The following is a 13,173-nucleotide window of genomic DNA, read 5'->3' as shown; positions in this document are numbered from 1 at the left end:
TCGTTTTCTCTCTTTGAACATTAATGGTGGTCTTATAAAAAAAGACCTATTCTTGAAAATATACTTCATAATCATGATATTCTGTGTTTGCAGGAACATTTCCTGACCAACCACAGCCTTAGTTTACTTGACATTAGTGCCACCTTCAAAACTTTTTTGGTTCCAGCTAAACGTAGTGCTTCTAAAGGCAGAGCTTCCGGTGGTATTGCTAGTTATGTAGCATCGAATCTTAATTCTAGTGTTTTCTTTTCTAGCAATAGTTTTTTAGCTGTTTGAGTAGATGAGTGCCTAATAATAAATGTGTACTTACCCACAGATTACAAAGATGAAGATTCGGAGAGAGATTTCGCATTAACAGTTAGTAAACTTAGCTCTTGTCTTCGCTATGTCCTTAAACCGAATATCCCGTGTTTGATCGTAGGTGATTTTAATTGTGATTTAAATTGCAGATTGTCTACAGCTTCTATCCGTGCTTCTTTGCTATTAGGAATATTTAGTGATGATTTTAAACTTCAACAGAAATCTGTTAAGTTTACTTACATTCATTCTTCCTCTTGCACATCTAACCTTGACCATGTTGTGTCATATAACCTTGATATACCTTGTGTTGGGGTAGTTTCTAAATTTCAAGTTCCAGACCACCTTCCTATTGCTTCTAGTTTTAAACGAGAAGCTTCTTAGATTCCAGTGTTACAGGCTTATACTGTTCACCGGCATAAGTGGTATACTTCTCGTGATTGGAATAAAATTGACACATCTCAGTCGATCGAAAGTTCAGATAGCATCCTAAACAAGATCCGGGTTCCATTTCATCTTCTGCAAAAGTCTTCTAATAAAGACATTAATGAAATTAGATTAACTCTTGATATCTACTCCGCAGAAATCTGCCATGCACTTTGTGTGCTGAAAAAGGGCAGTTCCTCTTAAAAAAACACGTGTTGGTGCCCAAGTTCCCGGATGATCAGGAAATCTAGCGCTGTCTGAAGCTTGTGACCGTGCTAAATTTTGGTACAAATTCAGGAGATTTGCCTATGTTAATGAGTCAAGGAATAGTCAATGAACTGAGAAAAGGGTAAAAAAAATATTTTGCTAAGGAACCTGCCCTTCATCGATCTAAAATGCAGACACTTTATTCCGAGAAGGTCAGGAATTCACCTGATCTACAGTGGAAGAACCTCGTACTATATCCTCCAATTTGCCAGACCCGAATGACATTCCTTTGTCCGAATAGATATCCCATTTCTTCAAATGAATTTTCTGAGCCTGATCCTGTTTTAGAGTCACAATTTTGTGACGAGCTCTGCAACTTCATTGGTGAATCTCCTGACCTTGATTTTGTGGTTACTTGTGATGCTGTTATAAAAACCAGATCACAATTTACACGGAAAGTGTCTTATGGGATAGATAGAGTAAGCACGCTACACATCATTATTTGAAGTCATGAATGGGTGCATCATCTTACCCTTCCCAAGCCAAATATATTTGCCATCGGTATTGTTCCTTCCTTGTTTTGCATTGGTGATCTGACTCCGATTCCCAAAACAGGGAAATCTGAGCTGCAATGTTCCTCTTTCCGTCCTATCACCGTCTCTACTACGATATGCAAACTTTTCGAGCTTCTTTTTCTTGATGAGTTAAGACAAAAATGTTACGTTCCCCAATATCAGCTCGGTTTTCAGGCTAATCTTGGCTGTTCTCATGCTCTTACAGCAGTTTTTACTGCCCTGGCCGACGCTGAAACTTCGGGAGAAAGTATGATCCTCGCCGGACATAACTTTAAACGTACGTTCTATTCCTTAATTCATTCGTCCATACTTCTTCATATGGCAAGGCGAGGCGTAAACCCATCAGTTGTCCGTGTTCTCAGGGATTTATATAGGAATCTAAGAGTGCGTTTAAAACTCCCATCCTGTTTTCCTCTGCAATCGGCTCTTCATCAATCCCAATATAATTGCATTAATTCTCGTCTGAGGCCAAACCCTTCATATGCCTTGAATATGCTTGTGATTCCTCAGTACCCCATCCTCGTTAAGAAAGGGTCTAGACAGGGAGCTATCACTTCCCCAACTCTGTTCAATAATAGTGTCCTGGAAGCTCAGGCAAAGTGCCTTCCTTCATGCATTCTTGGGAGAATCGATATGTCTCTTATTTGTTATACTGATGACATCTTGAATCTCAGCCGTACGATCCAGCGCATTGAGCAGAATTTCAAAATCCTCAAAGATGAATATTAAAAATCGGTCTGCCTTTTAATCCTGAGAAATCCTGAATCTCTACTTCTGTTCTAAATCTGGACAGTTCTCTTGATAAACCCACAGACCATATTACATACCTGGGCCTTCCAATTGGCACATCTATAGGCCACACACGTCGTTTGCTGATTTCTCACGTTGAGCGTAAAATTAGCATTTCTTACGCTATAATCGTAAAAAGCAAACTACGTTTCAACCGTTATCTTCTAGCATCCGTTTACAACGCCAGAGCCCTTCCACATCTGCTTTACATTGCTCCTTTCTGGAAATTCTTTACAGTTACAGATAAAAAGCACCTACGATCAATCTTCTTCAGATTTGCTAAATATCTTCTACATTTGCCCCCTTGGACAAGAAACCGTAAAATTATTCATTTGTACAAGCTATTTGACCCTAATATTAGCATTAATAAATCTCTATCCCGTTTTCAAAGTAAGTTTAATCATCCATGCTCACCAATTTGTTCACAATAGTTTTTTTTGTATTAATGTAATGCTATGTAATGAATTTTTTTTCTAATTAGTATTAATAAATCTCTCGCCCGTTTTAAAAGAAATTTTTATCATCCTTTCGTTAGCATCATTGTTAGTTTTAATGTAATGAAGAGTTTTTTTTGTCATGTATTTGAAGTGTGTTTGTGTCCTTCTTTTTCTTCTTTTTTTTCTTTTTGTTTTCGTTAGCGATTACTCCGTCTACTGTACCTTTTGTACCTTTTTTTGACGGGCAATAAATGAATAATAATAATAAATAATAATTACAAATATTTTCTTTTCCAGTTCTTACAGTATTAATAAAAATACAATTACAGTGAAATAAATTCTTGAACTGATGGATCCTTCAACAAATAATATCATTATAGACCTAATATTCAATTTGATGTCGTTTATACTTTCCAAGACTGTTCAAGACGCATACAGTTTTCAGTAAAGTGCCAATAACGCAGTAGGTTTCAGACTTTTACAGTGAGAGAAGGAGGTTATACCCAAACTCTTTTGTGCGGTGATTTTTATTCATTTCAAGCTTAATTTGCGTTTTCAATTTAAGTTTCACTCGTTTTAAGATTTATTTATTCATTAACATTTATATCTATTGTGTGTTTGTTTGCATTGATTGTTTATTTAATTTCTTTTAGTGTTTAGTTTCATGTATACTTCAATAGGAAATATAGATAAAAAGAGAATGTCTCTTTGATTTCTAGGGATTGGGGTTTAAAGCAAAATTTTCGTGAAACTCTTGAAATAAAGAAAATCTTATTCAAGAATATCGCTTCGAATCGGGATACAGGTGAATTTGGGCTGAACTCTATCTATGATAATTTATTAAAATCTGACAGAGTAAAGTTCAATTCACCCAATGTAGTTGACCTTTGTCCAAATGTTATATCATTGAACACTAATGAACCGAATCCAAGAAGGTCAAAGAGAATAGCTTCCGCCTTTGCTTTGAAAAGAATTAGAGATTTAAGCAATATGTAGTGTTATTTGATTTAGTATATAAACTTTTATTTTAATTGTTTTATTTTAGTTTTACTACTGATGACGGTCACTGTATATGTGACCGAAATATCTGGTATTTTTGTGAATTTCTATCACTGTTATCATCATCACTGTCTATTAAAAGGATTTTATCCCTATTTGAACTTTTATTTATCTTCAATAGGAAAATATTTTTTTTCGTTTTAAGCTTGATATTCATATTCAATCCAAGCATTACTCGCTTTAAGATCTATTTATTCATTTATATTATTTCTTGTTGTATGCTTTTGCTATGATTATTTATTTAATTTCTGTTCGTTTTGGGTTTCATTTATTTATTAATAGTAATTTCTGGTCGTTTTGAGTTTGAATTTTAAAATGTATTTGTATCTGCCGAGATTAAGCTTAAAATGGCCTTTACTTTTCTTTGAAAAACTTATATTTCGGAAATTTTTTTTGAATTAATTGCAATAAATATCTATCTATCTATCTAATAATAATAAAATATTGGAGCCGTATGGCCTTTACTATAGGCATCACTATAGCTTTGCCTCTGATAGATTGAAATCTGCGTCATATTTGGCATTCTGTAGCACTGAAGCCCTGGTGTCTACATGGAGGTGGCTGGTGTCTACACAGGATGCTCAGGACATAACTTAGGACCCATGTCCTGAGGGCTATGGGGGGAGGGTTTTCATCCTCAAAGACATATTTTCCAGACCTTTCAAATACGTTGAACCAAATGGCCATATCAAAGTGTTGATTGGAAATTTTTGGGGAAATGATGGGCATGGGGCGGGGGGGGGGGATTCTCCCTCTGATTACTTTCGACTATTAAAAGGGACAATAGACCTCTCAATTTCCAATCCTAAGACCCCGTTTTGAAGTTTTTACGACAACACTTTCTATAAAAACCGTATATGCCCCCAGGCCATAACTTATAATCTTAGCCCTGAGGGCTGCAGGAGGGGTTGTCATACTCGAAAACATAATTTCCGGACCCTTCAACTACGTTCAACAAAATGGCTATATAAAAATGTTGATCACAAGTGTTTGGGGAAATGATGGGCGTGGGGGGGATTCACCCTCCAATCGCTTTTGACAATTAGTAAGGGCACTAGCCCTCTCAATTCCCAATTGAATGATCCCTTTTTGAAGTTTCTACGACAACGCATTCTATAAAGTTTTTATACGCCTCCAGGGCATAACTTACAACCTTAGCCCTGAGGACTCTGGGAGGGAGTGCCATTCTCAAATACCTAATTTCCAGAGGTTTCAACTACGTTGAACAAAATGGCGATCTGAAAATTTTGATTGGATGTGTTTGGGGAAACGGTTGGCGTGAGAGGGGGGTTAGTTCCACTCCAATCACTTTCGACTGTTAAAAAGGGCACTAGCCCTTTTAATTTCCAATTGAATGAGTCTCTTTTAAAGTTTCTACGACAACGATATCTATAAAACATTAAATTCCCCCAAGGCATAACTTACAATCTTAGCCCTGTGGGCTGTGAGGGAGGAAGGGGGGGGGGGTAGTCATACTAAAAAAAATAATTTCCGGACCCTTCAACTACGTTCAACAAAATGGCTATACCGAAATGGTGGTCCGGAGTGTTTGGGGAAATGATGGGAGTGGGGGGATTTCACCCTCCAATCGCTTTTGACTATTAATAAGGGCACTAGCCATCTCAATTCCCAAACGAATGAGTCCTTTTTGAATTTTCTACGACAACGCATTCTATAAAGACCTTATACACCCCCAGGGCATAACTTACAACCTTAGCCCTGAGAGCTCTGGGGGGAGTGCCATCCTCACAGACCTAATTTCTAGAGCTTTCAACTACGTTGAACACAATGGGTATCTGAAAATTTTGATTGAATGTGTTTGGGGAAATGGTGGGCGTGATAGGGGGCTAGTTACCCTCCAATCACTTTCGACAGTTAAAAAGGGCACTAGCCCTTTTAATTTCCAATTGAATGAGCCTCTTTTGAAGTTATATATAGCAATAACGCTATCTATAAAAACCTTATATGCCCCCTGGGCATAACTTACAACCTTTGCCCTTAAACATGTGTTCGGGATTGGATATGTTTGGGGACCCGACGGCAGCTATAATTGAATAAATTAAGCGGTACAACGAGAAAGTTTCTTCCAACCCTTGGTACCGTTTGCTAAGGCAGTAAATCGTTTTCCATTTAATTTTGTTTGCACATTTCTTGTCATATTTAGTCGTTTTACCGTCTCTTGTAATATTTAGACTAGTTGATTGATTCCGTTGATTTTGAATAGGTTAGTTGAGGTTAGGTTAGGTTAGTTGAATTGAAGTTATGAATCATATTGCTTGTGTTTCTTTAGTACTTGGGAACTTAAAAAGTACGTACCTCTTAAAAAGTACGTACGTAATTTCTTACATACCTGCAGTGCAGTGTATAATTGAGTTTTAGTTTCTCGTCTTTGTAATTCGTTCGATTATGTGTAATGTGTTGTAATTTGTTTTTTGTGTGTGTTTTTTCTTTTTTAGTGATACTCCGTCTCTTATACGTTTTTTGGACAGGTAATAAATAAATAAATAAATAAAATAATTTCCATAGCTTTCAACTACGTTGAAAAAAATAGCTATCTCTAAACTTTGATTGAATGTGTTTGGGAAAATGGTGGGCGTGAAAGGGGGGTTAGTTGCACTCCATTCGCTTTCGACTGTTAAAAAGGGCACCAGCCCTTTCAATTTTCAACCAAACGAGTTCTTTCTGAAGTTTCTACGACAAAACTTTGTATTAAAACCTTATATGCCCCAAGGGAATAACTTACAACCCTTGCTCTGAGGACTCTGAGGGGGTTATCATCCTCAAATACCTAATTTACAGAACTTTCAATTACGCTGAACAAAAAAGATATCTCAAAATTTTAATTGGATGTGTTTGGGGAAATGGTGGGCGTGAGAGGGAGCTTAGTTGCTCTCCATTCTATTTAGACTATTAAAAAGGGCACTAGCCCTTTAAATTTCCGAGCGAATGAGCCCTTTTTGAAGTTTCTACGACAAAACTCTGTATAAAAACCTTATATGCCCCCCAGGGTATAACTTACAACCCTTGTTCCGAGGGCTCTGAAGGGGTTATCATCCTCAAAGACATAATATCCAGAACTGTCTACTACGTTGGAAAAAAGGGCCATCTCAAAATTTTGATTGGATGTGTTTGGGGAAATGGTGGGCGCGAGAGGGAGGTTAGTTGCTCTCCATTTATTTTAGACTATTAAAAAGGGCACTAACCCTTTAAATTTCCGATCGAATTGGCCCTTTTTGAAGTTTCTACGACAAAACTTTTTATAAAAACCTTATATGGTCCCAGGGTATAACTTACAACCCTTGCCCTGAGGGCTCTGAAGGGGCTATCATCCTCAAAGACATAATTTATATAACTTTCAACTACGTTGAATAAAATGGCTATCAAAAATTTTTATTGGATGTGTTTGGGGAAACGGTGGGTGTGAGAGGGGGGTTAGTTGCCCTCAAATCACTTTCGACTATTAAAGAGGGCACTAGCCCTTGTAATTTCCAATCGAATAAGCCCTTTTTCAAGTTTCTACGACAAAGCTTTAAATAAAAACCTTATATACCCCCCAGGGCATAACTTATAAACCTTGTCCTGAAGACTGTGTTTAGTTGCCTTTCGATCATTTTCAACTATTAAAAAGGGCACTAGCCCTTTAAATTTCCATTCGAATGAGCCCTTTTTGAACTTTCTAGAAGATCGCTTTCTCTAAGAACCTTATATGACCCCAGGGCATAACTTATAACCTTTTCTCTGAGGGCAGGGGGGGGGGCGTTGTCATCCTTAAAGACCTAATTTCCAAGACTTTCAACAACGTTGAACAAAATGGCTATAAAAATATTGATTGGATGTGTTTAGGGAAAAGGGGGGTGTGAGAGGGGGGTTAGTTGCCCTCCAATCACTTTTGACTATTAAAGAGGGCACTAGCCCTTGTAATTTCCAATCGAATAAGCCCTTTTTCATGTTTCTACGACAAAGCTTTAAATAAAAACCTTATATACCCCCCAGGGCATAACTTATAAACCTTGCCCTAAAGATTCTAGGGGGAGTCTCCTGCTCAAAAATATAATTTCCAGAGCTTTCAACTGCTTTGAAGATAATGGCTATCTCAAAATTTTGATTGGTTGTGTTTGGGGACATGGTGGGCGTGGAAAGGGAGTTAGTTGCCTTCCAATCACTTTCGACTATTAAAAAGGGCACTAGCCATTTCAATTTCCAATCGAATGAGCCCTTTTTGAAGTATCTACGACAATGCTTTCTATAAGAACCTTATATGCCCCCAGGGTATAACTTACAACCCTTGCCCTGTAGGCTGTGGGGGAGTCTCCTCCTCAAAAAAATAATTTCTATCTGGAAATCAACTACGTTGAACAAAATTGATATCTCCAAATCTTGATTGGATGTGTTTGGGGAAATGCTGGTCGTGGAAGGGGTGTTAGTTGCCTTTTAATCACTTTTGACCATTACAAAGGGTACTAGCCATTTCAATTTCCAATCTAATGAGCCCTTTTTGAAGTTTCTACGACAATGCTTTCTATAAAAACCTTATATGCCCCCATGGCATAACTTCCAGCCCCTGCCCTGAGGGCTATGGGGGAGTATCCTCCTCAAAAACATAATTTCTGTCTGGAAATCAAATACGCTAAACAAAATGGCTATCTCGAAATTTTGATTGGAAGTTTTTGGGGAAATGGTGGGCATGGAAGGGATATTAGTTGCCTTCCAATCATTGTCGACCATTGAAAAGGGCACGAGCTATTCCAATTTCCAATCGAGTGAGCCCTTTTCAAAGTTTCTACGACAACTCTTTCCTTACGAATGGCCCTGGTCTAAGGAAAAAATAAATAATACATTGTACAAAAATCGTTCTTTACTTAGGCAGCGGGATTGCGCTGCCTATGATTTCTAGAACTTAATACAGCTTATTCCTGTGGATACGCTGGTCTATACTAGCAACAACCACAAGCCGAAGACATGCAATATCTTTGGTTTATTATCGCATTAAAATCATAGTGATGTAGCTGATTAAGATGCAATTAAACGCTAAGATTGGCCGAAAAATAAGACAAACTAACTAATTAGCCACGAGAGATTATTGGCAATATTTTGGTAAACCACTCTGAACAAAACAATTTTTTTTAGATTATTATCTAAAACAATTTTCAGTCCCAATTTATTACCTAGTACATACTAGGGTAACCGCTGAAAGTTTCAAAATAAAAATAAGTTTAAAATTCGCCATAATGAAATTTTTAAGAGATTTTAGTTCTCAAAATTCTTGAAGAGATTGTAGTTCGAGTCATTGGTTCAATGTTTAACAAGGAAACTTACTATTTTTACATTTTAGTAGCCTCAGAGCATAGCAGCAGTAAATCTCACACGTTCTGATGACTCGAAAACTGCCATCATCCACGGTAGGCTTTCCTGAGTGCCAAAACCGAGTGAAGGGAGAAAGCTGCTGCAAAGACTTAATTTTTAGAAAGTGTTTTCATTAATCAGTTGACAGTTCATATGGGAACCAAAATTAACTTTATTCTGGGTGCTATCAGCCCTAGGAACCGGCCTATATAACCCCTTTTTTGGTCAAAATGTGCGACAATTTGCCTGCAAGTTTCTTGAACTTGTGAATCATTAGTGCTGTTGTCCAAAAGGGAACTTAAGAACGCTTTAAAAAGGCTCTAAGGACATAAAATAAAATAGCAATGCTATTCGCTTACTTCAAATACAGGGAATACATTTAATGCTCTGTCTAGCAGAAATTGATGAAATATCTAGCAGAAATTCCTTTATTGAATGGGCTAAATTCCTCTCAGATGCTATGCATGCCTGTTGAGGTAAAGTCATTCAAAATATTGTAGGTAATTACATGGTTATGTACATGGTAAGGAGGGCAAAAAGAAAGAAAGTTATTAATTGATTTCCCATTTTATGCTCTTTCCAAAATATAATAACCATTGCCATTGTAATTGTGTCTCACCACCACCCCCCCTTCCCTAATAGCAGGAGTTACAGCCTAATAGCACAATACGGCCTTAGATTATACACAAAAATTGCTCATTGTTGATTATTCCTCATAAGTAATCAGTTCAAAATTCATAATAAAACTCATAATAAAGCCTAAGGCTATTAGGGGGTTGAGAGTGAGGCACAATTAAAATTGTCAGACATCTATTATGAAAGGGTCAGACACATAAGCTACTTTCGAAAAAGGGCTTTGTGATAAATCAAAGTGGTGCATTGTGAAGGAATAGTTCGTAATAGGGGAATCTACGTAAAACGGGACAAGTGACAATAACAACTGACCCTCCAAGAAAAAGTGTTACAATAACAGCATGTAAATAGAAAATCGGCGTTTCATAGTGGTTCCAAACATGCAAAATACATTAAGTTTAAAGTCACATAACACAAGTTACAAGCCTTGGGAAAGATACTTAATTTTTTGAAAAAGGGATAAAACGTTACCTACATGGAAGACAATCTTGATGAAAATGATGTTTAAACCAGACAATCCTATCACAGACATTTAATTCCCTATTTACATGAATGCAAAATTTTGTAGTATTTCAGGGAAGAATGACCACAGATGCGCAATTATTATTAAAATTTTTTAACGGGCAATGCATCGAGCCCATTGTCATAAATGTTGGTAGGAAGCTCCTTCAATTTGAAATTGGAAGTTCCAGTGCCCTTTTTAAACAGCAAAAGAGATTGCACCACAGAAAAGGGATGTTTTCTTGTTATTTTCTGTCGTAAAAAAGAAAGTTTTTTTTTCAACGACTGATTGAAAATTCCAAGGAAGTGAATCAATTCAGAACTGTCATAGGTAGCGCAATAGCGCTGCCTAAGGAAATAACATCGCTAACACAATGTATTATTTATTTTTTTCTTGGTTTTAGGCCATGGCACTTCGTATCGAAGCATTTGTCGTAAGAACTTTGAAAAGGGCTCACTCGAATGAAAATTGAAGGGGCTTATGTACTTTTGGATAGTCGAAAGCGATTGGAGGGCAACTAGCCCCCCCTCACTTCCATCATTCCCCCAAACACATCCAGTCAAAATTTCGAGATAGCCATTTTGTTCAGCGTAGTTGATTTTCAAATAGAAAATATGTTTTTGAGGAGGTTAATCCCCCCCAGCCCACAGGGCAAGGGTTTTAAGTTGTGTCCTGGGGGCATATAAAACGATGTTGGCATAATGTACTATTTATTATTTTTTCCCTTAAACCAGAGCACTTCGTGTCAAAGAAACTGTCGTAGAAACTTCGAGAAGGGCTCATTCAATTGGAAATTGGAGTGGCTTGTGCCCTTTTTAATATTCGAAAGTGATTGGAAGGCAACTAACACCCCTTCCACGCTCACCATTTCCTGAAACACATCCAATCGAAATTTATCAAAATATACAAATGCTGATATCTATTCCTTAAAATATTAATTAATTTTTAATTTCTTAAAGTTATAAAAGTGAAAACATTTAAAAGAATTTTTCAGTAAAGTACAAATTATTTTCTGGCCTTTAGAAAGCATCGGGTTTAGATCCCTACTCATTTTACTTTTTGATCGTTTTGAGTTTAACCATGTTATTTCTTTTAATTTGATTTTTTGGGAGGGTTTCATTTATTTATTGATGCTGGTTTTTTGTAGTTGTATGCTTGGTAGATTATTTGATTCTATTTTTGTTCATTTTTCGTTTAATAGAGCTATTTACTTTTTTTTTGAAAAATCTATTTTGTGAGAAAAGTATTTTAATTAATTTATGTTCGTTTTATATTGACATAGTCTTTTTCAGGAGGAAAGACTGAGCCTCTTCTAAAGTTAAACAACCATCCCTCCCATAAAAACCTTAAATACGACGTGTGGGGGGAGGGGGCTAGCTGCCCTCTGATAGCTTTGACTCTTAAAAAGAGCACTAGAGCGTCTGACAATCAATCCAATAAGCCTCGTTCGAAGTTTATATGACCACCCTTTATATAAAAACATCATATGTCCGCAGGGCATAACTTACAACCCTTGCCCTGAGGGCTGGAGGGATTTTTTATCCTCAAAAACATAATTTCCAGACCTTTCTGATACGCTGAACAAAATAGCTATCTCAAAATTTTGATTGTAAGTGTTTGGGGAAATGATGGACATGGGGAGGGGACATTTGCTCTTCGATCAAATTCAATTAATAAAATAGGCTTTAGTCCTCTCAATTTCCAATTGAATGAGCTCTTTTTGAAGCTTCTACGGCAAACATTTCTATAAAGACCTTATATGCCCAGGGCATAACTAAAGACCCTTATCCTGAGGGCTATGGGGGGAGGGTTGTCATCCTCAAAGCCATATTTTTCAGAAATTTCAACTACGCTGAACCAAATGGCCATATCAAAGTGTTGATTGGAAATGTTTGGGGAAATGATGGGCATGGGGCGGGGGTAATTCTCCCTTCGATTACTTTCGAGCATTAAAAAGGACAATAGACGTCTCAATTTCCAATCTTATGACCCCGTTTCGAAGTTTTTACGACAATGCTTTCTAAAACTGTATATGCCCCCAGGCCATAACTTACAATCTTAGCCCTGAGGGCTGTGGGGGGGGGTGTCATACTCAAAACATAATTTCCGGACCCTTCAACTGAAGTTTCTACGACAACGATATTTATAAAACATTATATGCCCCCAGGGCATAACTTACGATCTCAGCCCTGTGGGCTGTGAGGGGGAGGGGTAAGGGGGGGGGGGTTGTCATACTCAAAAACATAATTTCCGGATCCTTCAACTACGTTCAACAAAAAGGCTGTATCAAAATGGTGATAGGAAGTGTTTGGGGAAATAATGGGCGTGGGAGGGATTCGCCCTCCAATCGCTTTTAACTATTAATAAGGGCACTAGCCATCTCAATTCCCAAAAGAATGAGTCCTTTTTTAATTTTCTACGACAACGCATTCTATAAAGACCTTATACGCCCCCAGGGCATAACTTACAACCTTAGCCCTGAGGGCTCTGGGGGTGTGCCATCCTCAAAGACCTAAGTTCTAGAGCTTTAATATACGTTGAACAAAATGGCTATCTGAAAATTTTGATTGGATGTGTTTGGGGAAATGGTTGGCGTGAGAGAGAGCTAGTTACCCTCCAATCACTTTCGACTGTTAATCAGGGCACTGGCCCTTTTAATTTCCAATTGAATGAGCCTCTTTTGAAGTTTTTACGATAACTCTATATATAAAAACCTTATATGCCCCCAGGGCATAACTTACAACCTTTGCCCTTGAGGCTCATCAAATACATAATTGGACAAGAAAGTCACACCTTGTTAAAAATTTTAAAATTGTGGACCTGACAGCAGCTATAATTGAACAAATTAAACGGTACAACGAGAAAGTTTCTTCCCACCTTTGGTACCATTTGCTAAGGCAGTAAA

This window comes from Artemia sp. Qi Xiang Cuo, chromosome 13, assembly GCF_049724085.1.
Source record: "Artemia sp. Qi Xiang Cuo chromosome 13, ASM4972408v1, whole genome shotgun sequence".
In the NCBI taxonomy this organism is placed as follows: Eukaryota; Metazoa; Arthropoda; class Branchiopoda; order Anostraca; family Artemiidae; genus Artemia; species Artemia sp. Qi Xiang Cuo.
This window is presented reverse-complemented; position numbering follows the sequence as displayed.